Consider the following 25,816-nt stretch of genomic DNA (forward strand, 5'->3'; position numbering starts at 1 on the left):
GCACCAAACGCTGCAACGAAGAGTAGCCCCCGCTCACCGCAACTAGAGAAAGCCCGCGTTCAGCAAGAAGACCCAAAGCAGCCAAAAATAAATAAATTAAAAATAAAAGGAGAGATGAGTGGTAGGTACATGGATGTTCATTTATCCTTAATTTATATAACTCATAAATTCTATCTATTATACTTCAAAAATAAGAAAATACATTTTAATAAATATATCAAACATAAATAAACATAATTAATTATAAGTGACTAAGAGGCTTATAGTTTTTTCAGTAACTCATTAAAGACATTTTAAGTAGGTTGTAATCCATTATATGCCAGTTATTCACCAGAGATATTTGATGTTGGAAACTAGTAATTATGCTATTATGCCTGTATTACTTTCCATCTTTGCATAAATATATTTAATGATTTAAAAAATACTTTCTGTTCATTTGGATGCAAAGTAAAAGGTGAACAAATTATTGAAACAATATCACTTGACCAGAATTTCTACATGTTCCCAAACCAGCATTATGCAAAAGTGCCATTATCTCACATAGTATCCTTTCTGTAAATGTCAGAGAGAGAAAATAAACTTGAGGTCATATTCAGCTTATATTTTCCTAATTATTCATTATTTTCATAAATATTTTTGAACCTTTGCAATTTGCAGTTTTATAAACTATGTAAAACTAAATTATGCATCCATATCCTCTACCAGGAAGCAGGAAGATATGTAGGATGTTCCATATCACCCTATAATCTGGTATACCCTATGCTATTGGAGGTTTTAGTCTTAGGGAAAGATACAGTAATCTGTTTATGGCAAGCCCCAATGGGAGGAAAAATATGTAAGATCTGAGATTGTGGAGTAAGTTTATACTATCTTCAGTAGATACTTTTATGTCCTTTTAAAACTCTTGGCATGTCAAGGCCTTGGCAGAAAGAGAACATTTGATCATGGAACACCAAGTGGCCATGCACCTAAAACTTCTGATATGGGTTCTGCTGGTCTCACCAAGTCATAAAAATGGACATATCTAGCAGAGTCCATCACAAGATGGAACTGGTATACCCAGAATTGAGTCTGATCATGACCAAAAGGAATGTGTAAAATGCAAGAGCAGATGAGTAGATCAGACCCCCATGTCACCCACCAAAGTTGTACCAGTTCCCCTTACTGTTTGTTCCTGTCCAGTGGGGAGGTTCCATATGACCACCTGAAGGAGGAAGAAAAAGCCCAAGGTTGATTTTCAGACTTTCTTTTTATCAAAGGGTAGTTGATTTACAATATTTTATTAGTTTCAGGTGTACAACACCTGAAACTGTTGTTCATCCAAATGAACAACACCTGAAACCTCCTTTGTCCTAGATTTGAAAATTTTATAGATTATACTCTATTTAAAGTTATTATAAAACATTGGCTATATTCTTTGTGCTGTACAGTATATCCTTGTAGGTTATTTATTTTATATATAGTAGTTTGTACCGCTTAATCCCCTATTCCTATCTTGGCCCTCCCCATTTCCCTCTCCCCACTGGTAACCACTAGTCTGTTCTCTGTATCTGTGAGTCTGTATCTGTTTTGTTATATATATTCATTTGTTTTATTTTATAGATTCCACATATAAGTGATATAATAGAGTATTTGTCTTTCTCTGTCTAACTAATTTCACCAAGAATAACAAGGTCCATCCATGTTGTTGAAAATGGAACAATTTCATTCTTCTTTATGTCTGAGTGTATACATATGTACACACATACACACAAACCACATACACACACACACACACACACCACATCTTCTTTATTTATTCATGTGTTGATGGATACTTAGGTTGCTTCCATATCTTGGAATACACAATAGTGTAAATCATATTGCTATGAACATTGGGGTGCATGTATCTTTTTTAATTAGTTATTTCATCTTCTTAAGATATATACCCAGATGTGGAATTGCTGGGTAATATGGTAGTTTTATTTCTAGTTTTTTGAGGAATCTCCATACTGTTCTTCACAGCAGCTGAACCTATTTACATTCCCACCAACAACGTCCAAGGGTTACCTTTTCTCCACATCCTCGCCAACATTTGTTATTTGTGGTCTTTTTGATGATAGCCATTCTGACAGGTGTGAGGTGATATCCCATTGTGGTTTTTATCCTCATTTCTCTGATGGTTAGTGATGTTGAGCATCTTTTTGTGAGTCTGTTAGCCATCTGTATGTCTTCTTTAGAAAAATGTCTATTCAGGTCTTCCATCCATTTTTCATTTAGGTTGTTTTTTTTTTGATATTGGGTTGTATGAACTATTAATATATTTTGGATATTAATCCCTTATCAGTCATATAATTTGCAAAATTTTTTCTCCCATTCTGTAGGTTGTTTTGTTGAAGATGGTTTCTTTGCTGTGCAAAAGCTTTTAAGTTTAATAAGGTCCCATTTGTTTACTTTTGCTTCCATTTCCTTTGCCTAGTAGACAGATCCAAAAGAATATTGCTATGATTTATGTTAAAGAGTGTTCTGCCTATGTTTTCTTCTAGGAGTTTTTTGGTTTCCAGTCTTACATTTAGGTCTTTAATCTATTTTGAGTTTATTTTTTTATACGGTGTGAGAAAATGTTGTAATTTCATTCTTTTACACGTAGCTGTCCAGTTTTCCCAGCACCAGTTTAGAAGAAGCTGTCTTTTCCTCATTATGTATATTCTTGCCTCCTTTGTCCTAGATTAATTGACAGTAAGTACATAGGCTTATTTCTAGGCTCTCCATTCTGTTCCATTGATAAAGATATACATTTTTAAAACATATTTTCTATTTTTTCTCAAAGCCTTGATGAAACGTCTAGGTGGTGTTTCAGAGGGCTCTGAGGAGCTCGGTTCTTTATGTCTCAGCACAGAAAGAATTCGGTGAGAGGCAAAGTGATAGATAAGAAGTGATTTATTAGAATAGGACGCTTGTGAGGCTTACAAGTGGGCGGGCTAGAGGGTGCCACACCCGGAGAACTTAGTGTGCTACAGTTTTATAATCAGAGGAAAAGTGGGGAGGGGGAGAAAACCACCTTCTTCCTCATTCTTAAGTAGATGTCAAGCTTCCATCATCAGCTCCTCCTCCATGTCAGGCGGGGAAGTTTTCTTGTCCCTACATGGTCAATCTGGGACTGTCACTGTGCAATGGAAATGGGCAAAAAGACAGTGACATATGTTAAAAATGGTAAAACATCTCAGGTTTCAGTATAATGTCACCCTTTCCTTGTATTTTTGTTTTTAGTGTGCACAAAGGAGCATGTCCTAGGAATCATTAACTTACCATGCTCACTGGCCAGGATGTGGTTCTCATGCTACCATTGTTTATTGTTTGGGGGCAAGTCTCATGCTTCTGTTGCATGATTTTGTTGCTAAGCATGCCTGCTTGGTTTTGTGGTTAAGCAAACCTGCTTTCTTGAGTGATCATTAACATATAGGGGTCTCCCATACTTTTTTCTTTACCTACAATCCCTTAGTAAGATTAACTAATTACCTACTTTGTCCCTTTACTCTGTCCCTATCATTACTTATTATTAAAATAAATTCAATAGTAGTAATAGCCTCAGATTATCATCCAGAAAAAAAATTAGTATAGGGTAAGCCAGACGTTAAGAACAAAAATATTAGCTATTATTATGTCAAAATTTTATTATTAATATTTCCATATATTTTGTCTATAATTCAGTTTCTCTGGTTTAAATTATTTCAGTGGAAATATCCTCGTGCCCTTTTAAAAACACAAATAATAGGATGAGTCCAAGTTACTGAACTGGATTTTCTGGACTAAGTAAACCAACTTTGTGAGCCAGTTATATATAACATTTTTTTTGCAAGTCACATTTAAAAAAATGTTTCTAACATGTACGTTGCCATTTTATTTTCTTAGCAGTTTTTTTTGTGAGCAACATTTTTTTAAAAACCTGACATGGTATAAATTATCATTGAAACTCTCAATTCTGTTGCCACTTGGTTGAAAATCAATTGATCGTATTTCCTTCTAGATTCCATGATCAATTTTCCTATTCTTCCACAAATACCACACTCTGTTTTTATTGTTAATTCTTAGTCCCCTTGTCCCCATCCCCTCTCTTACTTTTTACTTCCCCTCCCCCTCCTCCTCTTTTTCCTTCTTTTCTTCCTATAACTTCTAACTTTTCTTTTGGAGAGAACTAAACAAAGTAACATAGCAATTCATCATAAGATATTTTCCTACAAATATCTTAATGGGACAAACATTATCAATTCCTCCACATGAGAAATAATATAAAATATAAATTATAAGTGTGTGCTGGAATTAAATTGCCTGGATTTGAATTCCAGCTTCAACATTTGCTAGTTGTAAATTCTGCCTTACTACTTTTTTCTGTATTTTTTTTTTATTATTTATAAAGTGGGAATTATAGTAACCACCTTATAGGGTTGCTTTGAGATTAAATAATGTATTTAAAGACAGAGTACAATTCCCGACACAGAAAAAGTTCTCAGTTAATGCTAGCTATTTTTATTTAATACTCTTAGAGCCTCTGTTTCTTTAGTGTTAATAAGCATATGTAGAAATTAAAAAGGCCTGCTTGTCAAAGCCCATTGGTTATTGGTAGATTACTTATTATGGTACTGAAAATAAGCAGCAGTTAATTTTTAGATGGAAATTCTCTTTTCCTGCTTCTTTCCTGAACTCCCATGATATTGTGTCAGACTTCTTTCTGTGCTTTCTAAAGCAATTGGGGAGTTTATTTAAAGAACAACACATGAAAATAAGGCAACCAGATCATGGATATTTGATTTTTTTCCCACAGGATGTCAGGACCAAAACAAATACCATTGTTCCTAAGCAAATGGACTCTAGGACAGCTGCTAACAATGGAAAGAAACATTGAAGTTATTCAAATTACTAGAGTTCTCTGGTGATCAGATTATCTTGCTTTTCAGAAAGAGCAGAGGATTTTTTAAATTTCCATCTAATGCTGTGAAGTATCTGCTCTTTCTGTTTTTCTTGCAGACTTTCAACTTGTTTCTACAAAATAGCTAAGAGACCCATTGCATCATATCCAAACACTCCATGTCACAGTATCATATTATCATATTTGTTCAACTGTAATGACTTATCTTCTATGTTCAGAGCTTTCCCCTCAGAGACTTCTGGCTTGTTTATAGTTTAGCTGCAATTGGGTCAGGTGATGACTCTTAAAACAATGACAGCACAGCCATGTGGTACCAGCATGATGCCTTACAGATGGGACTGTAGTCAGGATGCTTGTCAATTTTTATGGAAAGTATCAAGGCCGACCTTATAGTCCAATAATTTTAGAAACAATATAGTATAAAGTTTAAGGATGTATGTAGTGTGACTGAGTTAGAATCTTAACTCTGCCATCTTCTAGTTACTGAAATTCTCTGATCATTGATTTTTCTCATCATTATAAATAGACATAATGACAGTACTTATAACAATAAATGTACTTTTAAAAACAGTTCTCAGTAAGCTGTAGCTATTATTACTATCTGTCTTATGCCTACTGTTAGATGCAAATGCTAAATTCTGATGCCTGATTTTCCTACCAGGTGGAGAAACACCCATAGAGTAAAACTCTTGACCCTTCTAAACCTATTCACACCTATTCACTCCTCTTCTCCTCCAGAGAAGAGGAGTGAGTTGATTGGTGAGTTTAAGATCAGGAGCTAGTCATAAAAAAAAAAAAAACCCTTTCCTTGTTTTCTCACATGGAATCTGGATGCCTTCAAGAAACAGGTATCATACTCTGTTACTCTATTCTGCAAAATTTTTTGAGAGAAGGCCACTCTAAGCGAAGCCTGCACTTTTTCAGAACTGCCTAATGACTAGTCAAATTAGTCAGTATTTATTAGATCAGTGAATCTGTCTAATATTTTGAATCATTCCTAAAATTTCAGCTTTGTCAGTGTATCACCTAAGTCACTTGTTCCAATATCAGCTAATCTTTTCATTTTGAAATTGGCTAGAGGGAAAAAAAAAGAGTGTGAATTTTAGACTCCTCAAAGCTCAACATCTCCTACTCTACAGTATACTTTTAGAGGACCAAGTTTTGATTATCTTTGATTCCTAGTTATCTTTGAATGACAGCTAAGTTTCCTGGTATATAATATATTTTGTAGTTTATATATAATATTTTGCATAATAAGATCCTATATCCAGGTAGGATACAACCATTTAGCTTCCATTAGCACTCTCTTTTTTTCATATGACCTAACTGTATTGTGATCTGTCACTTCGTACTTTGTCATCAGAAAATAGCACCAACTAGATTCATTGAACTAAATATCTGCCCTGTCTTCAGCTCATTCTTAGAGACACTGCTCAGAATTCAATTTCTCTTTGAAGCAGTGGAGTCGGCAAATATTTATTGAGCATTATATGTCTCCTGCACTGTACTAAACACTGGGTAAAAAAAAAAAGTTGATAAATATGACAATGTATTTCCAGCATAATGGTGTAGAGAAGCCCATTATAAACATACTTATGATCTAAACCAATACGTATTTGTAATATGCCGATGTAAGTTGAAGGAGAAAATTATAAATTCTTAGTGGTTCAAGTACAACTGATGGAGGTTGGAAAATATTCAGAATAAATATAATGCCATTTTTGGCTTTGAAAGATGTTTTAGAGACAAAAGAGATGTATGGTTGTGAAACTGTCATTTTCAAGATGTCCAAGTGATTGTTAATGGCAGAATATAAACAAGATTGTTAATGGCAGAATATAAACAAGATTAAGTCTGAAGAGACTTCCTGAGATCTGGAGTTTTAAAGGTTCACTGAAAACAATATTAGAGGGATAGGGTAATGACAGGAAAGGAACAGAGCAAGAACAGAGTGCTCTGAGAAGTGAGTGGCAGATGAATAAGAGGAGACTTGAAGAATTTTGAATAAAAAAGCGAAGACAGATTCGTTAGAGGGAGGTGTTGGAAAAAATATTTTTAGGATGGGCAAATTTGAACATATTTATTGACTGAGAGAAAATTTAAAAAGTGTGTAGTAAATAATTTAATCGTATCCAAAGAGAAAGCTGGCTTTTGCCCTCAGCTTCTGAGAGTTACTCTCCAAGCTCTTGAAATCTCCTGTCTTACAGGATTGTCTTTGTTTGCCTGGGGCATTGTTATAGTCTAGCAATGTGATTTAGGATAGGGCTCTGAGTCACACATTATCACTTTGACCTCCAGAGTGAGGTTGCCATACAGGTAGTTGACCAGGTAGCCCCAATAAAAATCTTTGAATATCCAAGCTCAGATAGACTTCCCTGGTTGGCAATATTCCATGTGTTTTGTCACACATAGATATCAGGAAAGGAATACTCTTCCACAGACAGAAGACAATGGAAGCTCCGTGTTTGACACTTTCCTGGATTCTGCCATTTGTGCTTCCTCCCTTGGCTGATTTTGATTGTATCCTTTCCCAGTAATAATTCATAACTTTGAATATAACAGCTCTCAGTAAGTTCTATGAGTCCTTCTAGTGAATTATGAAACCTGAGGGTGGTTTTGGGAACCCTCCAACCCTGAACTTACAGTTTTTGTCAGAAGTGAGGATAGTCTTATAGACTGTGTGTGCTCCTTCTATCTTTGTAAAAAGGATGTTGAAAGTTAATAAGAATGAGGATATAGCAGATCAAGGTGGTGAAAAGAATGCAATAAGGATAAGAATTACAGGGCTTATATTTGTCCAGATGAGGGACACCACATCTTGACACCTTGAGGGTAAGGGAACATGGCATGGGTGTAGATGTGTGTGGGTGCAGAAATAAAGGAATGGAAAGCTCTGGTTGATTCATACTAGAGGGACCCATTGTTCTTCATGAATGGAAGAGAATTTGTCTAATAAGTGGTTTTAAATAAAGGTTTAAATAAGTGTGACTTTTTCAAAAACCTGCAAAAGGAACTAAGAAGTGTTGTGGTTAGCCAGAAGAGCTCAGAAACAAACAACCAAAAAACTGTAAATCAAGCAAATCTAGAAAATGTGAATATTTACCCACAGCATAGCTTTATTCCTCCTCTTCCGTTTCTGCATAGTCAGCTGTGAGCTTTATCAAGGTCTTCTGCCACAGCAGGAAATCATGGCAACAATGGGAAGAAAGAAGGCACTCTGTGAGCAGAGTCTCATTGAGAGACACTTCTTCAGAGGGGTAGAGAGGCATTTAGATAAGAAGCACTTGGGCCTTGTTTTCAGATAGTTACAGTTACTATGTTGATACCACTCAAACAGAAAAAACTAGATAACTGATTCTAACTATTTATGGGCAATAATGTGGCTACTACACAATGGACAGGGAAGAGGATGTCTGGACTTAGTGGATTTTCTGGAATTCATCCAAAATTAGATGTAAAAAGAAAACTATAACAAGCCAAAATAAGAATAACCATTAATGACACAGCCTTCTTAGGAGTGCATGTTTAAGTCTGTCTGCCGAATAAATATGTCCAGCTTAAGTGCTGGATGAGGGCAAAGCAAACATTGAGTTGGAATTGGAGAAAGGAAGTTATGACCCCTAACTCCAGCCACATAACCAGTTGCAGGCAGGAGGATTATAGTAACTATATGTATTTTTCTTCCTTGCCTTGATATTTAACTATATGAAATATTTTCTTTTTCCATTCCTCACTATCTGATAATAGATATAAGTTGTGTAAATAACATTCAGCTCTAGAATTCAGCGTTTAAGTTATAGTACATAAACTATTGTGACTAGGCAAAGAAAAAAAGAAGTTACCCCTTTTAGGAAGAATGTAAGCATGCGTGTGGTTGTACAAAGAACAAATACATCACATCAGGCAGGCATGGTGCTGTTATCCTCTTCATTCAGAAGTGAACTGTGTGTCAATGGGTCGCATATAAATAGAGTTGAGATGGTGTAGACTATGCTGGGTTGTCTGTCATCAATTTATTCCCTTCTCGTGTCTCCTCTGCCTCACAGAAAATTGCACAGAGCTTAATTTTGCAAAGTTCCCTTCCACATATGGTTTCAGGCTAGAGTTTGACATTGCACGACATTCACGAGTGATTTACAAAGTGAAAGACAAAACTATTCCCCAGGGACAATTGAATTGAAGTGGCTTCCTGGCAGGCTTTTGAGAAGAGAGAGCTGCCACAGACTGAGGTAGATGGTGAGAGCTTAGCAAAGATTCTTAAAAATTGCAGTAACTTTATTTTGAGCTCTTGAGAACCAAGAGCTCTTCAGGACTTGAGGTGGAGATATTTATTAGAAGCTTCTATGTTCATCATTCCTCAGCTATTCCCAGTTGTGTGAGCTTGTAATTCCCATATTAAAGTCTTTATTTCTGGAATACATGTCCTTGATTTTATTTTCCTAACCAAATCCTGACAGAAACAGCAGATAATCTCATTATGTAGATGTGGAAATATGCTAGAATCTTCTTGGTGGGTTTTTGTATGAATTGAACCATGTGAAATTTGTCCCAGTGTTTAAGAAAATTGTTTATTTGAGATTACTTAAAAATATTTATGTTGGTGATTGGTCATTCACTTGGCTTAATATTGAATTCTCCTGTGATGGCACAGAATTATTGGCAAGCTGATTGCCTTTATGAGTGTTAAAAAAAGCAAATTTCAAGAGAAATCCAGAAAAAAATAGGTAGTGTTTATAGAATATATATGCATATATGACATATGTATTTAGTATATGAAATCCTCTCAAAGTGTAAAAATAATGACTTCTGGGAGAATGGTTTCTTAAAAGCTGGAAAGCTGCTATGGTTGTTTTTAAAGTGGATGAAATTACTGTGCCTTAAAGATCATCATTTCTTACTTATACATATGTCCTGCCTGAAATACAGGCAGGGCCGGCAATTCTCAGGGATGCTCAACCAGTACATCTTTCTCTTCCAACTCCTCTGCAGCTCCCACAGGTTGAAGAAACAAAGTGGGCACCTTCTCTGCAAACCTAGACTTAACTTGTTCCCCCTCCTCCCATGAATGCTGGAATGTTCTGATGCTAAGTGTTTTGTTAGATTTGGGGTAAGTAGTATAAAGACCTTCAAATTGTTAATATTAGCTGTGTGCTTCTTCTCAATATTTACTTGAAAATCTTGCACTGAGGTGTGTCTGCTACTAGCCTAGTTATTAAGAAAGTAAAGCATTTTAAGAAATTGAATAGCAGGTTAATTTTTAAGTGGAAAAAAATAAAATCTATAGCATGGATAAACTTTTTGATTGTCTATACCATTAGAAAAAAAATACTGGAGCAGTCTTAACTGTCATCAATAGCAATGTGGTTAAACAGAATAAAGAAGACGCATAGTATAAAATCCTACTCAGAGACCAACCATAAGGAAAGGATTCATTTGAACCAATGTGACAAAAGCATGAAAAAACACTGCTAAATTGAAGGAGTTTTTTGCGATTCATTAAGCACAATATCACACAATTTTAATAAAATCATACAGCACAATGATTTATGAATATGTATGTTTATGTGTCTATGTATATAAAAAGAATGGAAGCATACAGAGCATAATGTTAATAGTTGTATTCTCTGAAGCTATCGAATGAGTCAAGTATTTGGGGAGGTGTTGTTGCATTACCTGTAATGTAGATGTTTTTGAAACAGAAAATATGTATATGATATAGTTGTGCAAATAAGTGTAGTTTCTGATTAAAAGAAAGAGACAACAGCATGAAATTATGTAAACTCTTAACAATCATCATCTCCAGCTACTGAGATTATGGATAATTTATCACTCCTCTTTGTATTCTCTGATTCTACACCCATTTCCAGGGGGAGGGGAGTTCCCACAACAAGTAATATTTGACACCATCTGGGTGTCCTAAAATTTAATGCAATTCTGGTATTATTTACCTGGAGGTAGCATCAGACCCCACAGGTTAAGAACTCAGTCCTAAAAGAATGCCCCCCCACCCCCCTTCAGCCAGCCAGTTGCAAGTCCAGGTTATCACCTGTGCTTCTGACTAACTGGCTATAAATAGGGGTTTCCAATGACCCCTGCTAGAGCAGTTCACAGAACTCAGAGAAATATTCTACTTACCAGATTACTGGTGTATTATAAAAGGATATAACTCAGATAGTCAGATGGAAGAGACGCATAGGCGAGACATGTGGGAAGGAGCTCAGAGTGTCCATGCCCTTTCCCAGTGTGCCACTCTCCCTGAATCTCCACATGTTCACCCACCCAGAGGTTCTCTGAACCCTCTCCTTTGGGGATTTTATGAGGCTTCATTACATAAGCACTACTGTTTAAATCATAGGCCATAGGTGACTGAACTCAATTTCTTCTCTCTCTCCCCACTCTGTAGGTGGATTGGAGGGCTGGGGAATGAAAGTTCCAAGGCTCTAGTCATGTGGGTGTCTCCTCTTGTGACTAGCCTCCATGCTTAGGTGACGTAGGGGCTTTCTAAACTAAATCTCATCAACAGAAGAAAAGACACCTTCATTGCTCTCCTCACAGGAAATTCCAAGGGTTTTAGGAGCTCTGTGCCAGAAATAGGATGAAAACAAAATATATATTTCTTATTATAAATCACAATATAACATATCCTTTTAGAGATTACCTGGAAGTTTTCTTTGTGTGTGGTCAGTGCATAACGCGCGCGCGCACACACACACACACACACACACACACACACACACACATCTCCTATTCTTTATCATTTATATGTTTACCATTCACGTTTTGAGTTGAAAATATTTAATCACCAAATGTGACATGTCTATTTACTCTTTCAATGATTAATTTTATGTTTTCTTTGTTCAGAAAGCAAAATTCTTATCTATTTCAAGGCTTGAATAGATCAGGTACCTTTCTGATACAAACCAATGTTCTTAAAAATGTACTTTTATTTACTCTTAAATGTACTTAAGAATTTTGGTTTCATCTCTGACATGTCAAGAGCTTGGAAGTGGTCATTCCAGTCAGTAACATTTTTCTTCCTTATAATAAGAAAAACCTGAGCAAACTCAAAGGTAATGACTTTTATTGGACCCATCAAACCATTGAGAACATAGAACAAACTGTCACCTTGAAATCTGGGGAGATAGGTACATTCAGGGAGTCATGGCCGAGATCAATTTACCTGGAACAGAAGCTGCTGGAGTCATAATCTGGTAGAACACTTAAGTGATAATGACAAATTGCTGGAGGCTGAATGTGGACTGTCTTAATTTTGAGAAACTCCCAGAGGAGTGCGGTCTTAGGGGTCCCTAACACATTTGTGGGATCTCCTAGTGAAGAGTGAAAATACCCTATTGTTTCTGGCAGGAGAGGGTGGGGGAAGTAACTATTTTCCAGATATGATCTATTGTCTATAAGAACCACTTTATATATAAAGACACAGGTTAAAAGCAAAGGAATACAGAAAGATGAGCATGCTAACTTTTTTTTTTTAAGGCAATAAATGGTAAAACAAAAATGTTGTTGCAGGGATAAATTAGACAAAAGTCAGGACAAAAAACCTACATCCCAAGACTTTCTCCAGTCAGAACTTTCTTAATAGTTTTATTTAAATCTGAAGAACATAAAATGATATGTTTAAATTACTATGTGATTGTATCCTATATTTGCTTACTCCATAATTACTTGTCTTTAATGGACTATTAATTCCTATAAATTTTCAGAAAAGGTAATTACTTGAAGATCATAATGTAAATAAATATTCAAATTTACCAAGTCTCAAATGAATTAATGCTTTCCTATGCACTAGATATTTAAAATACATCTAAATAAACAATGTGATGGTAACATAATTGTGTCATAGCATAATAATAATATGAGGCATGGCTTGTAAAATAATTTATTTTACCCATGTACATGATAACCGGTAAGACATCCTAATTGTTCCTGTCTTCAGGCACATTGGATTTTGATTATGACCCTTAAAGTCACAAAAAATAATTTTCTATCTCATAACGTGTAATTCATTTGTAAAATGTTAATATATTCTATTGGGTTTTGCCACTGTTGCTAAGTTTATTCAAAAGAGTTATCAAATTATAATTAAATGAACAGGGATCTGCTTGGCCTGTGTAAATATTGTAATTGGTTCATAAATATGTAATGCCATTAATTAATGTGCAGTACCAGGTAATTTTGAAATAAGTATTGTTGTCTCCAATGGCCATCTTATACATAAAATATTTTATCTCCCAAGAATATATTTTGAAAAGGAATCCAAAGTTTATTTGAATAGAACTTTCCTTGAAAAGTAAATACTAGGAAAATACTAGAAATTGTATTTCATAATGTGGATGAAAATTGCCAAAGACTTTGATACATCACTCTTAATAGAACTGTTCTCCTTTACCACCATAGTTGTGAGGAGGTGCTGCCAGACTTTCCACTCCTATGAAATGGCTACAACCATACCCCATTAGAAATACCCATGGGAAAAAAAAAAAAGAAATACCCATGGAATGTGGCAAATTGTACCACTCTCTGTCAATTACATTTCTTTACGTAAATTTAAAAAATTTCTCTTCACGAAGAGAGTTGATTGGTCTTCATTTAGAAACACATAATACACATTTTTCAACTTAGAAATAGACTACATAAAATAAGACCTCACATTAACTATAAACTTATAATTCACATTTACCCCCTCTCCTTTTTTCATCTTGATTTTTATCCAGTTTACTGCTAAAATGTTACATTGTCATCATTTACCTTTTCATTTCTATATGTTCTAAAAGTTCTTTAATGAGCAAATTAACTTTCAATTTAAAAAGATTTAAGAATAGGATGTTTTATTAATTGACATCTATTGTCTGTTCTCTTGGTACAGATGTTAAGAGAGCAAAGTGACAGATGGATGCATATTTTCTTCTTTAGTGGAATCACTAAAGATTTTATCATAAAAGGTAACCCCTTCATACACTGTTAAAGCCATTTGATTTTTAGCAAGCCTGCTCACTCATGACTCCATCTATTTTTATCCAATATTTTAATTAGCCCAACAGAATAATAATTCAGTGATTTCAAAAATAATGAATTGTGTCCTCATTAAACTGTTTGACTAAGAGTATAAAGTGAAAAGGGGGTGAACAAATAAATATGTTAAATTCAATCATTAAATAGATGAGGTAACAGAAACTTTGGGAATTGAAGATTAATTTTCCTTTAGGATCATATCTTGGCAATTTAGAATAAGCAAATCTAATCAGGGAACTTCTGACATTAATATAGTACCTATAAATTATTCATTCATTTGCAGATTTCATTTATGTCAAATCTTGTTAGAACAGTTAATTTTACATGAAAGTTTTTCTCAGAGGAAGTTCTTAACAGTTGGACATTAGCATTTTTGAATGAGTCAGCATTTTTCATGTAACAAGATTCCTGTCTTGTTATATTTGCATAATTTAATCATTGCACAGTATAGCATAGATCTAAGAATGTCATTTTTCTTGGATTAAATATTAAAATTATGTGCATAGTAGGGTGGCCACTTATAAGAGAATAAAGAACAGGACATTAGTAAGCATATATAATCAATTTGTTTTATTAGAAAATTAACAGGACTGAAATATGGCCTTAATTAAGCCACTGGTTTGTAATCAAAATGTTAAATCAGTCATAGGAAGTGAGAATTCTATCATCTAAACATACAGGTGAATAGCATATATTATTTAAAATACTTTGTTGACTATAGTGACATTTTATACTTAGTATTGTAAATTAGTATAATAAATCACCATGCAAGATTACTCTTCCATTAAATTTAGATCTTTGTCCTCTGGTAATACAAATGTTTGTCTTAGTTCAAGAATCTTTTATATTTAGCACCTAATAAAAATCTAAAGATTTCCTTTGGTTTCTTAAAAAAAAAAAAAAAGATAATGAGGGTTAATGCTCAAGAGTTTTAGCATATGGCACTGTGAATCTGTCTTCCACCTCTTCTTTTACTAGCTCCAAACGTTATCCTCTTCTCAGATGCTTGTTTGATATTAGATGGGAATTCAGTCCTGATAAAGACAGCCTTAACATTTCCCACAGCTTGACTGAACTTTAGACAGGCTTCTTCTTGCCTCTAGACCCCTGACCTTCTGCTTGCCAGGGCTTTACAAATTTCCGATGGCCTAACCACAGAGGCCCCTCCCCTCCCTTTTCTTAGAGTATTTACTTAGAAAACTTGAAAATTTTCTCTCTCTCTCTCTGTACATATATATATATATAATATATATATAATATATTATATATATTTAAATATATAGCTAAATCATTTTAAAAAGCTTCTTGTCGTTTTACAACCCAGGACCTGAGACTTTCTCAAGGACCTGAGAACCATCCCTTTGAAATGTAATCATCAAAGAAGAAAGTGTCTGTATCTCCTATTCTCAGTAGAAAGGTAGGAATCTGTCTTAGGTGGGCACCTCCCTCAAACTTGTAAAACTACATCCTGTCATGAAGAGATGAGAAAGTTTACTTTTCCTTTGGGTAAAGCCAGTGAGAAAACAGATGGCTTAGTATCTCCACCCCAGCTCTTATAAACTCCCCTACCTTTTGTTTCAGGGAAGTTGAGTTCATCCTGTGTTCCAGTTTCTCGTCCTTATTTCAGTAGCCTTGAATAAGGTTTTCCTGACAGTATCTGGTATGATTTTTGCTTTGACCATCACAAATAACTGTCTTTGCTCCCCTTGGGACCACACATGACAAGACTTGCAGATTGGATATGTTAAATCACTCTTGTACCTGAGTGTTGGAAAGCACAGTGATTAGAGAAGAATGAATTTTACTGCAAGAGACTTCAGCCAGAGACTGGAGGCCTTTTTACTCTACGCAGTCGGCTCATGGTGGGGAGAAACTGATTTCCTTTCTCCACTTGCAGGACTGAAGATACCTAGAGTGATCCATAACAAAAACCCGAGCCTTAATGTATAAATAAATACATGAATAATTAAACAAACATACAAATAAATAGCTGCCCTCTCACAGGGCCTTGCAGCACAATAAAGGGATATCAGATGGACAAAAACAAGCCACAAAAATCCGTAAAGTAGAGCTACAGTACAGAAGCAGATGGTAACATGATTTCTCAGGAAAACAATTTAATGAGTAAATTGATGCTACCTTTAAGTAGTACTTAATAGTAGTAATATTTAGTACATTAAATACTGTACTAGAGTTGATCTGAAGTAGTAGACTAGAATATCAAAGGAAAGAATTTTTCTGAAATAAGAAAAAAATTGAAAGAGAAGGAATATATGTGAGAAAATCTTAGCAACTTATTTGAAAAATACAAGAGAACTAACATGGAAATGAAAAAGTTTAAAAAATGAAAATGTAATATATGAGAAAAGGAATTTAGTTAACAGAAAAATATTGTTTTCATCTGGAGAAAGATTCATGTCTAAGCTTGAAAGTTTCATGGAGTTCCTGGAAAAAAAGCAATTCTAAGGTAAAAAGAAAACATCATGTTTCCAAAATTGAAATAGGTAAATAAGAAGGAAGAAGATATTAAAGTATCACCACCAGACATTCTGAAACACTTGAAGCGGAAGACATTAGGATATTATCTACACTCTATTAAGAGAAATTTGATGAGTAGAACTCAACAATCCTACACCCAACCAAGACATCTTTTCATTGTTAGTGTGCAAGATAGATATTTCTGAATATGCAAGAATTTAGAGTACACCACAAGTTTTCCAAGACAGAATGCTCATCAAACAATGACTCCAAACAAGAACAAAAAGGAATTGAAATATAAATCCATCAAAGTGAGAAAAATTTAGAAGGAGAATTGTGTTGAATTATATTGGGTTGGCCAAAGAGTTCTTTTAGGTTTTTCGGTAAGCTCTTACAGAAAAACCCGAATGAACTTTTCGGTCAACCCAAATACAATTTTCACATTACTGGAAGAAATGTGAAGTGTTACATCCTCCTTGAAAGCAGCCTTGTGACAGAAGAAGTGATGGTATACTATATACAACTCTACACACATGAATTTGGCAACTTAGACAAAATTAACTATTTTCTTATAAATAGGAAAATATCACAACCCATCCAATAAGAAAAGATGATTTAAGTAAATTGATTTTTAAAAGACTTTATTTTTTTAGAGTGATTTTAGGTTTACAACAAAATTGAGAGGAAGTTACAAAGATTTCCCATATACCTCCTGCCCCCACACATGCATAGCCTCCTCCATTATCAACATCACTTATCAGAGTGGTACATTTTTTAACAAGGATGAACCTACACTGACACACCATAATCACCCAAAGTCTAGAGTTTACCTAACAATTCACTCTTGGTGTTGTACATTTTATAGATTTGGACAAATGAATAAAAACATATACATCATTAGACTACAACAGAGAGTATTTTGAATTCCCAAAAAATCAGTTGTGTTCTGCCTGTTCATCTCTCTCCCACTACAACCCTGGCAACAACTGATCTTTTATTGTCTCCATAGTTTTGTCTTTTGATCATGTCAAAACAGTTGGAATCATACAATATATAGTCTTTTCACACTGGTGTCTATCACTTAGTAATATGCATCTAAGGTTCTACCATGTCTTTTCATGGCTTGATAGCTCATTTCTTTTTAGCACTGAAAAATATGCCATTTTCTGGACATACCATAGTTTCTCCATTCACCTACTGAAGGACCTCTTGGTGTTTTCAGTTGTGGCAATTTTGAATAAGGCTGCTGTAAATATCTTTGTGCAGGTTTTTGTGTGGACATATTTTTCCAGCTCCTTTGGGTAAATACCAAGAAGGGTGATTGCTGGACAGTATGGTAAAAGTATGTTTAGTTTTGTAAGAAACTGCCAAATGGTCTTCCAAAGTTGCTATGTTGTTCAGCACTCCTACCAGCAATGGATGAGAGTTTCTGTTGCTCCACATTCTTACCAGCATTTGGTGTTTTCAGTGCCTTGGATTTCGGCCATTCTAGTAGATCTGTAGTGGTATCCAATAAGTGTGTAGTGGTAGTTGGTTTAATTTTTATTTCCCTGATATATATAATGTGGAGCATCTTTGCATATGCTTATCTGCCATCTATATATCTTCTTTGATGAGGTATTTGTGAAGGTCTTTGGCCCATTTTTCATCTAGGCATTTGTTTTCTTATTCTTCAGTTTTAAGAGTTTTTTGGTATATTTTGGGTAAGAGTCCTTTATCAGATGTGTCTTTTTCAAATATTTTCTTCCAGTCTATGGCTTATCTTCTCCTTTTGACATTACCTTTCACATAGCAGAAGTTTTTAATTTTGATTGTCTAGATTATCAATTATTTCTTTCATGGATCATACCTTTGATGTTGTATCTAAAAAGGCATCACCATATCCAAGGTCATATAGTTTTTCTCCTGTGCTATCTTCTAGGATTTTTATAGTTTTGCATTTTACATTTAGAGCTTTGATCCATTTTGAGTTACTTTTGAGGAAGTGTGTGTCTACATTCATTTTTTTGCAGGTGGATGTCTAGTTGTTCTAGCACCATTTGTTGAAAGGACTATCTTTGCTCTATTTTATTGCCTTTGATCCTTTGTCAAAGATTAGTATCTATAGGGGGGTACTTATGGGCTCTGTATTCTATTACACTGATCTATTTATCTATTCTTTTGCCAATACTACACTGTTTTGATTACTGTAGCTTTGTAGTGAGCCTAGAAATTGGGCAAAGTTGGACCTCCAGCTTTGTTCTCTGTCAATATTGTATTGGCTATTCTGCATCTTTTGTCCTGCCATATAAGCATTAGAATCAGTTTCCTGATACCCATAGAGTAATTACTGGGATTTTGATTAGGATTGCATATAATTTAAAGAGTTGGGAAGAACTGACATCTTAACAATATTGAGTCTTCCTATCCATGAATATAGAATATCACTATATTTATTAATTCTTTAATTTCATTCATCAGAGTTTTATAGTTATCTTCATAAAGATTTTGTGTATATTTTGTTAGATTTATGCATAAGTATTTCTTTTGTGGGGTGCTAAAGTAAATGGTTTTGTGTTTCTAATTTCAAATTCCTCATTCATTTTTGGTCTATAGAAAAGCAATTGACTTTGTGTGTGTGTGTGTGTGTGTGTGTGTGTGTGGGTGGTACACGGGCCTCTCGCTGTTGTGGCCTCTCCCATTGTGGAGCACAGGCTCCGGACACGCAGGCTCAGTGGCCATGGATCACGGGCCCAGCCGCTCCGCAGCATGTGGGATCCTCCCGGACTGGGGCATGAAGTCGCGTCCCCTGCATCGGCAGGTGGACTCTCAACCACTGTGCCACCAGGGAAGCCCAGCAATTGACTTTTGTATATTAATTTTTTATACTGAAACCTTGCTTTAATTTCTTATTAGTTCCAGGATTATTTTTGTTTCTCATATTTTCTGCATATATGATCATGTTATCTGCAAAAAAAGACAGTTTTATCTCTTCTTTTCCAATCTGTGTATCTTTTATTGCTTTTTCTTGTCATATAGCATTAGCTAGGAATTTCAGCATGATATTGAAAAGATGAGAAGTTAGCGTGGCTGAAACCTTGAATTTGACCTTGTAAGATCCTCAGCACAGAATCCAGCTCAGCCAACTCAAACTGCTGATCAACAGAATAATAAATAATGAATACATAATGAAATAATAATTGGGTATGATTTTAAGTTGATTAGTTTGTGGTAATTTGTTGTGCAGCAAAGAAAACTAATACACTGATAATAAATCAGCTTTTACTTACAGAAATGGCAGTTTCATATGGTTAATCAAATAGATTTGCCTGTTAATCTCAATATTAAGCAAGGCAATAAAGTATTTCATGTATTATCCCAGGATACTCTTTATGAATATCCTTAATTCATTAAACTGAATTATGATGTTGCTTTTTTGACTCTTAACTACTAATTTAAAATTATTTCCAAAATGTCATGATAGACTTTTTTAACAGTTTCTTAATGTCAGGTGGCTACGGTATTGCAGAATATTTTTTAATGTAGGAAAAATTCTTATAAGCAATGAGGTAAAGAAAATGTCAGTAATGTTATTGCTCAGCCTACAAATTCATCATAAGTCTTGTCTTGAAAAGTAGGATAAAACTGATCAGTTAAAACTGGGTAAAAAGGGGGAATGACTCAAGAGATATGAAAAATGTGAAATTTTCTACACTTTCTTGTTCAATTGACTTATAACCCTCTAGCAGTATAGTCACTAAAACTATCTAATGGTAAGATAAACTAAAGGGAAAGCTGAACCTGTGTCTTATGATGAAACTTGGTTTTGCCTGGTAAAAGCAAAAGGAAATCCTGCTGCACTCTGGACAGTTGGGTCCCACAGGTTCACATTTCTAGGGAATTTTTTTAAAGTAGCTCTTCAAAATTTATTCTTCATTGGTTCAGCACTGATAATAAAAATGTGTTTCTTTGATATTCTTAATATTCACTCTGATAACTGGTATTTTTCAGTTTAATAACTTTCATTATCCTAGTGTTTCCATAAGTATAAACAGAATGAGTGGATACAATTGTATTGTAAAACAGGTGGTTAAAACATAGTCTTGATACAATGAAAGACTTCATATGCCCAAGAACTAGCCTTTTAAGGAAAGAATTTTAAGTAATAAAAATATTACTTCCCATAGAAATTATTTGATTTGAAAATAAATAGTAAAAACTAAGGCACTTATACACACTTTATGACTTTGCCAATCTTACTTGGCAATATGGCTGAATTTTCAATCCCAAGTGTTATTCTCTTTTGCTGAGAGGATAGATGGAGAAAACCCCTTTTAAAAGATCAGTTTTCTTTGCTTCTTCAATAGCATTTGTTGATTACATTTTCCATCAATCATTCACTGCTCTATGGAATGTTTTATCATCCAATAAGTAAAACATCTTTGTCTCTAAAATGTAATTTCTGGAAAATGCTCTCAAGATTTGGCTTCCCCATAGCTGACAAAAACTGAGGAGATAGAACACAAGTGTAGTCTCTTTTTCCCAAGTGGATTTCAATACAATTTATTTTAATCATCCCCTGTAGGCTTGCTCATTTATCTTGTTGATTAGTGCAGTTGACACTTCTATTCTGGAATATCTTTTATGGTTTACTATACCTTCAGGCTTCACTCCAATTTGTAGGATATCTATTTCGTCAAGACAATGGATTATAAATAAAACAAATAGTGCCATATGAATTTTAAAATAGTCTCAGTCTAGTGTCAGTTCAAAGCAAAATGATTACATTCCCAAAACCATAAAATATATTTTAGAAGTTCTCAATAACTATTTGTTAAGACAGTTTTAAGCTATTTTACTGTAGACTTTTAAATAAGATTCTAGCTGGCAACATAAATGAGAAAATACAAAAAAAAAAAAGAGGTAATTGATTTTTTGCAAAGCATGGACATATTTTCCATCCATAGGGAACACACAGACAACTCCCAGAGACACCAATTCAAGAATAGAACCAGCAGCAGGTAGTGAGGATGTCAGCCAACAATGCTGAAACTAAAATTGACATGTCTAAAAAACCCTAAATATCATGTAGTATCAAAAATGATATTATACATTGCATTTTACCCTTTGAAGTAAAAATAAAATATTTTTCTGACCTGAGCAATTTGCTGATAGAGCAGAGTATGTTTGAAGGAATTTTTTTGTTGGTATATTTTTTTCATTGCTTTTTTGATTAAGAGTTAGCTGCACGAACAGTTATTGAATACCCAGCAAAGACAGAAGCAGGGAACAGATGTTTAATAATTTATTCTTATAATTCTCTATCATGAAAGATTTTGGTTACTTTTCTCGTATTTTTTTAAAAAAAGAATGTACCAAATGCCACTGAATGGCATTTTTAAATTGGTTAAAATGGTGAATTTTCACTCTTTAATGGTGAATATGTGTTTTGCCACAGTAAAAATAAGTTAGTTCATATGCCTTTAGTGAAAACACGTTTTTCCCAAGTTCAATAAGGAAAAACTCACAAGTTATACCTATAGGCCTCTCTTAGGACTGAAATCTGCACTGTCGAAGACATTTCCACCAGTGGCCACATGTGAATATTAAGCAATTAATATGTGGCTATTGCAACTAAGCAAGTGAATTTTATTTTATTTATTTGTTTATTTATTTATTCATTTATTGTTATTATTGTTTGTTAATTGTCTGCTCTGGTACATATCTACCCTCTTAACTATGCAAGTGGAACATGTAGTGGGTTGGTTAATGGAAAAAATCAGTTAAAGAAGAGAATTATAAAAAATGAAGTATACAAGCACAATTTTAATAATTTAAACTTAAAACATAAACATATACTCGTCCATTGGTTGGTTGTTGGTTGTTGGTTGTAGGAACTAGGCCTTTTCACCATAATGCACTTTCTACCACTACTAATTTCAGTTTCTTTAAAGTGAAGTGACAGGTTTTTGAACAAATCCAAGAGCAGGATCTTTAGAGATTTTTATGTTTTCCTCAATTCTTCACTGTTTTCTCATCCATACCTAATTCCACTTTTAAAACTCAAGTGTTTCCAAAGCTTTTGGCCTTTTTTCTCCACTTGAACTATCAGTTAACCTAATTTTTAATGAATCACACAGCTACAAGTAAAAGTGGCATGAACATTTTGGTGACACACCTGATTAACTCTTGGTGTGCCCACAACCCAGTGAGGAGATAAATGTGAGTCCAGCCAGAGCACTGAACAAGAATAGGCCAGGTCCATAGGCATCAGTACTCTTCCGAGTGCTGATGAAGAGATGGTTAAGTGGAGGCTGGCTAAGATAATTTCTCTGTCCTAACAAGGAATGACAGGCATTGGCATTTGGACTTCAGAAGGTAGGAGGAAAGACTCTGAAGCAGGAATGCCTGGATGAGGCACTGCCATGGCCAGTAAAAGGGTACCATGATCAGAGAGTTTGTTCCAGCAAGGAGTGAAGGGGCACAGAAAACTTCTGTTTATTAAGCACTTCTCTTGTGCCCACCCCCTTATAGGCATTATTTCATAGAATGGTTACAGTGTCCCTCATTTTCAGATGAAGTCATTGAGCATATTCCCAAAACATGTAGATCTGGAATTAGGAAACTATTCTGTCAAATGTCAAAACCAGTCTGTTCAACCAGTATTGGTTGAATGTGGCTATGCTCACCAGGTGATTCTGATGCAGAAGGTTCATGAAAACACAATGTCACCTTCACAAGGAACTACCGAGATGGCCAGCCAGAAAGGGAGGAAGCACTGCTGAGTAGGGAATGGCGTGGTTTGAGAGGGATGGAGTGATTTGCTGGAGCCAGCTCATACCACCTTGAAAGAGCCAATTGTTAAATCAAAGGAATTTTATGAGTTGCTTCTTAAATACAGTCATTATTTACAAAAAAATTATATAAACCTGCAATTAAATACATTATACAATGAACAAAGGCAATAAACACTCAAAATTCATCACTTCTTAATTATGTTAATTTTTCCACATAATTATCTTCTATGTTCTTAAGGTTATTTGTGTCTATTGCATCTGTATGGGGGAGATGCTATATGCATTAGTTATCTGGTGTTGCAAAACAAATTACAGTGGCAGCTCAATTATGAAACCTGTCTGATGGTTTCAGGTATAAATCGATTATTTCTTTTCATAAGAGTTTTTCACTAGTCAGTTTTTCCTCCCTACTAACTGCACCCCAGATTGTAGTTCTTAAGGATCTGTTGCAATTGGCTTTTCTAGTTACAGCACTGGAATTAGTAAGAGAGTATTAAAAATGCTTTAAACAGGACAGTAATTTTCATTTACCCTTTGCATATTTCCATCTTGCACAGTATGCAACAGTTTTGTTTCATAACAGAATTCTTACTGAGCAGATACAATAGCTACCAGGGAAGCAGGACTAAGAATTCACAGTTGAAATGACACTATTGTAATACTGTTTACTGAGTTTTGTTGAAAAAGGGAATAATTTGTCTTAGAACATGCAATACATATTTTCCTTTGGGGGGAAGAAATTGAGGAGTGATTTTTTATTTTATTTTATTTTTATTTTTTTGTGGTATGCGGGCCTCCCTCTGCTGTGGCCTCTCCCGTTGCGGAGCACAGGCTCCGGACGTGCAGGCTCAGCGGCCATGGCTCACGGGCCCAGCCGCTCCACGGCACGTGGCATCCTCCCAGACCGGGGCGCGAACCCGGTTCCCCTGCATCGGCAGGCGGACGTGCAACCACTGCGCCACCAGGGAAGCCCTGAGGAGTGATTTTTATAGTATGTTTTTTTTAATTAGCATAGTTAGTAATCATTGAAATGGCTATGATTGTCAAAGTAGGCAAAGAAAAAAGTTAAATCAATTTTCTGACTCCTCTCTACATAATGAGATCAAGACTGTATTCACATTGATTTACTCTCCAGAATTAACTAAAAGCCCCAAAACAGGTCTCTATGTATACCTGGATCGGAAAGCCACTTTCTCTTATAAGTGCAAGATAATTTGCTCATTAAAACTTCAAAAGAACAAGTTGTAGAATTATGTCTGGTCGAGAGATGTTTTTTCTCCTTGTGCACAAAATAATTTTCCATGTACTGCCAGAGGTTCAGTGATACTACAATAACATGGAAATGACCAGGATTATTCCAGGACTTTTCATTTTAGTCTTTCTTAAAAGAAAAAGTCTGCCAAATGTCAAGTACTGTTTCTGCTGCTAGGATGGCTTTGTAAAATTTTAACAAAATTATTTTCTCATAAATATAAACCCTGGACACACACAAACAAAAACTACCAGAGGGATTTGAAGAACAAAACAAAGTAGACACATTTTGGACGGCAGTTGAATCTCGGGGGAAAGGTTTGGTGAGTGACTAACGGTGGCTAATGACCCAAGAGAGAAAAAGTCCATCATCTTTCTGGCCTGAAAAGAGTGGGAGAAAATTTTGGGGACTCCTTGGCCCATGCAGAGTGAGAGGGGTTACTGATCACAAACAAACAAAAAACAAAAAACCTAAACTATGGTAGTCCCAAATTCTGTATATTAACTTTACCTGTCTCTGGCTGACCACAAGCCAAGCACGTGCAGACAGACTCAAAGCACTGAGTATAAAAGGATTAATGAGTTGGCCCTCCACCATCACCACCAACGTAAAACAGATTTTGCCTTGAAAACAGTTTGAATATAACCAGTTAATGGCTTGCTTAAATAAAAATGTGACAATCTTCACAAGAATATCAGAATGCTGATTCTCCATGACATAATATTGACAATGTCAGTATTACAACCTAAAATCAATAGGCATACAAGAAAAAAAAAAGAACCATTCTGAAGGAAAAATAATATCCACAGAGGCCAATGCAAGATGACTTGATGTTGAAATTATCAGAAAGCAGCTACTAAACTTATGCTTAATGAAGTAAAAAAAAAAACACAATGAAGAATGAAAAGACAAGAAATTTCAGCAGAGGAATACAAAAAAACAAAAGAGAACTGAATGTAAATTTTAGAACTGAAAATTATAATATTTAAATTTAAATATCTGGCTGGGAAAATGGAGATATACATGCTGAACAACCACTAGGGTGACCACCAAAAAATAACTGCAAAGTGACTTCTAAATTAAAAAAAAAATTCTAGAAAACTCAAAACATAGAAAGAGAACAAAAAAAAAAAAAGAGGGGAGAATGCAGAAACCAAAAATGTCATTTCACACCATCCAACATACATTCTACAGTTTTTACTTTACATTTTATCACTATTCTCATCCTCCACTGGAATGTAACTTATGTGAAAGCAGGGATCTTTTTCTGTTTTGTTTTTTTTTTTGCGGTACGCAGGCCTCTCACTGATGTGGCCTCTCCCGTTGCGGAGCACAGGCTCCGGACGCGCAGGCTCAGCGGCCATGGCTCACGGG

This window comes from Physeter macrocephalus, chromosome 11 (assembly GCF_002837175.3).
Source record: "Physeter macrocephalus isolate SW-GA chromosome 11, ASM283717v5, whole genome shotgun sequence".
Classification (NCBI taxonomy): Eukaryota; Metazoa; Chordata; class Mammalia; order Artiodactyla; family Physeteridae; genus Physeter; species Physeter macrocephalus.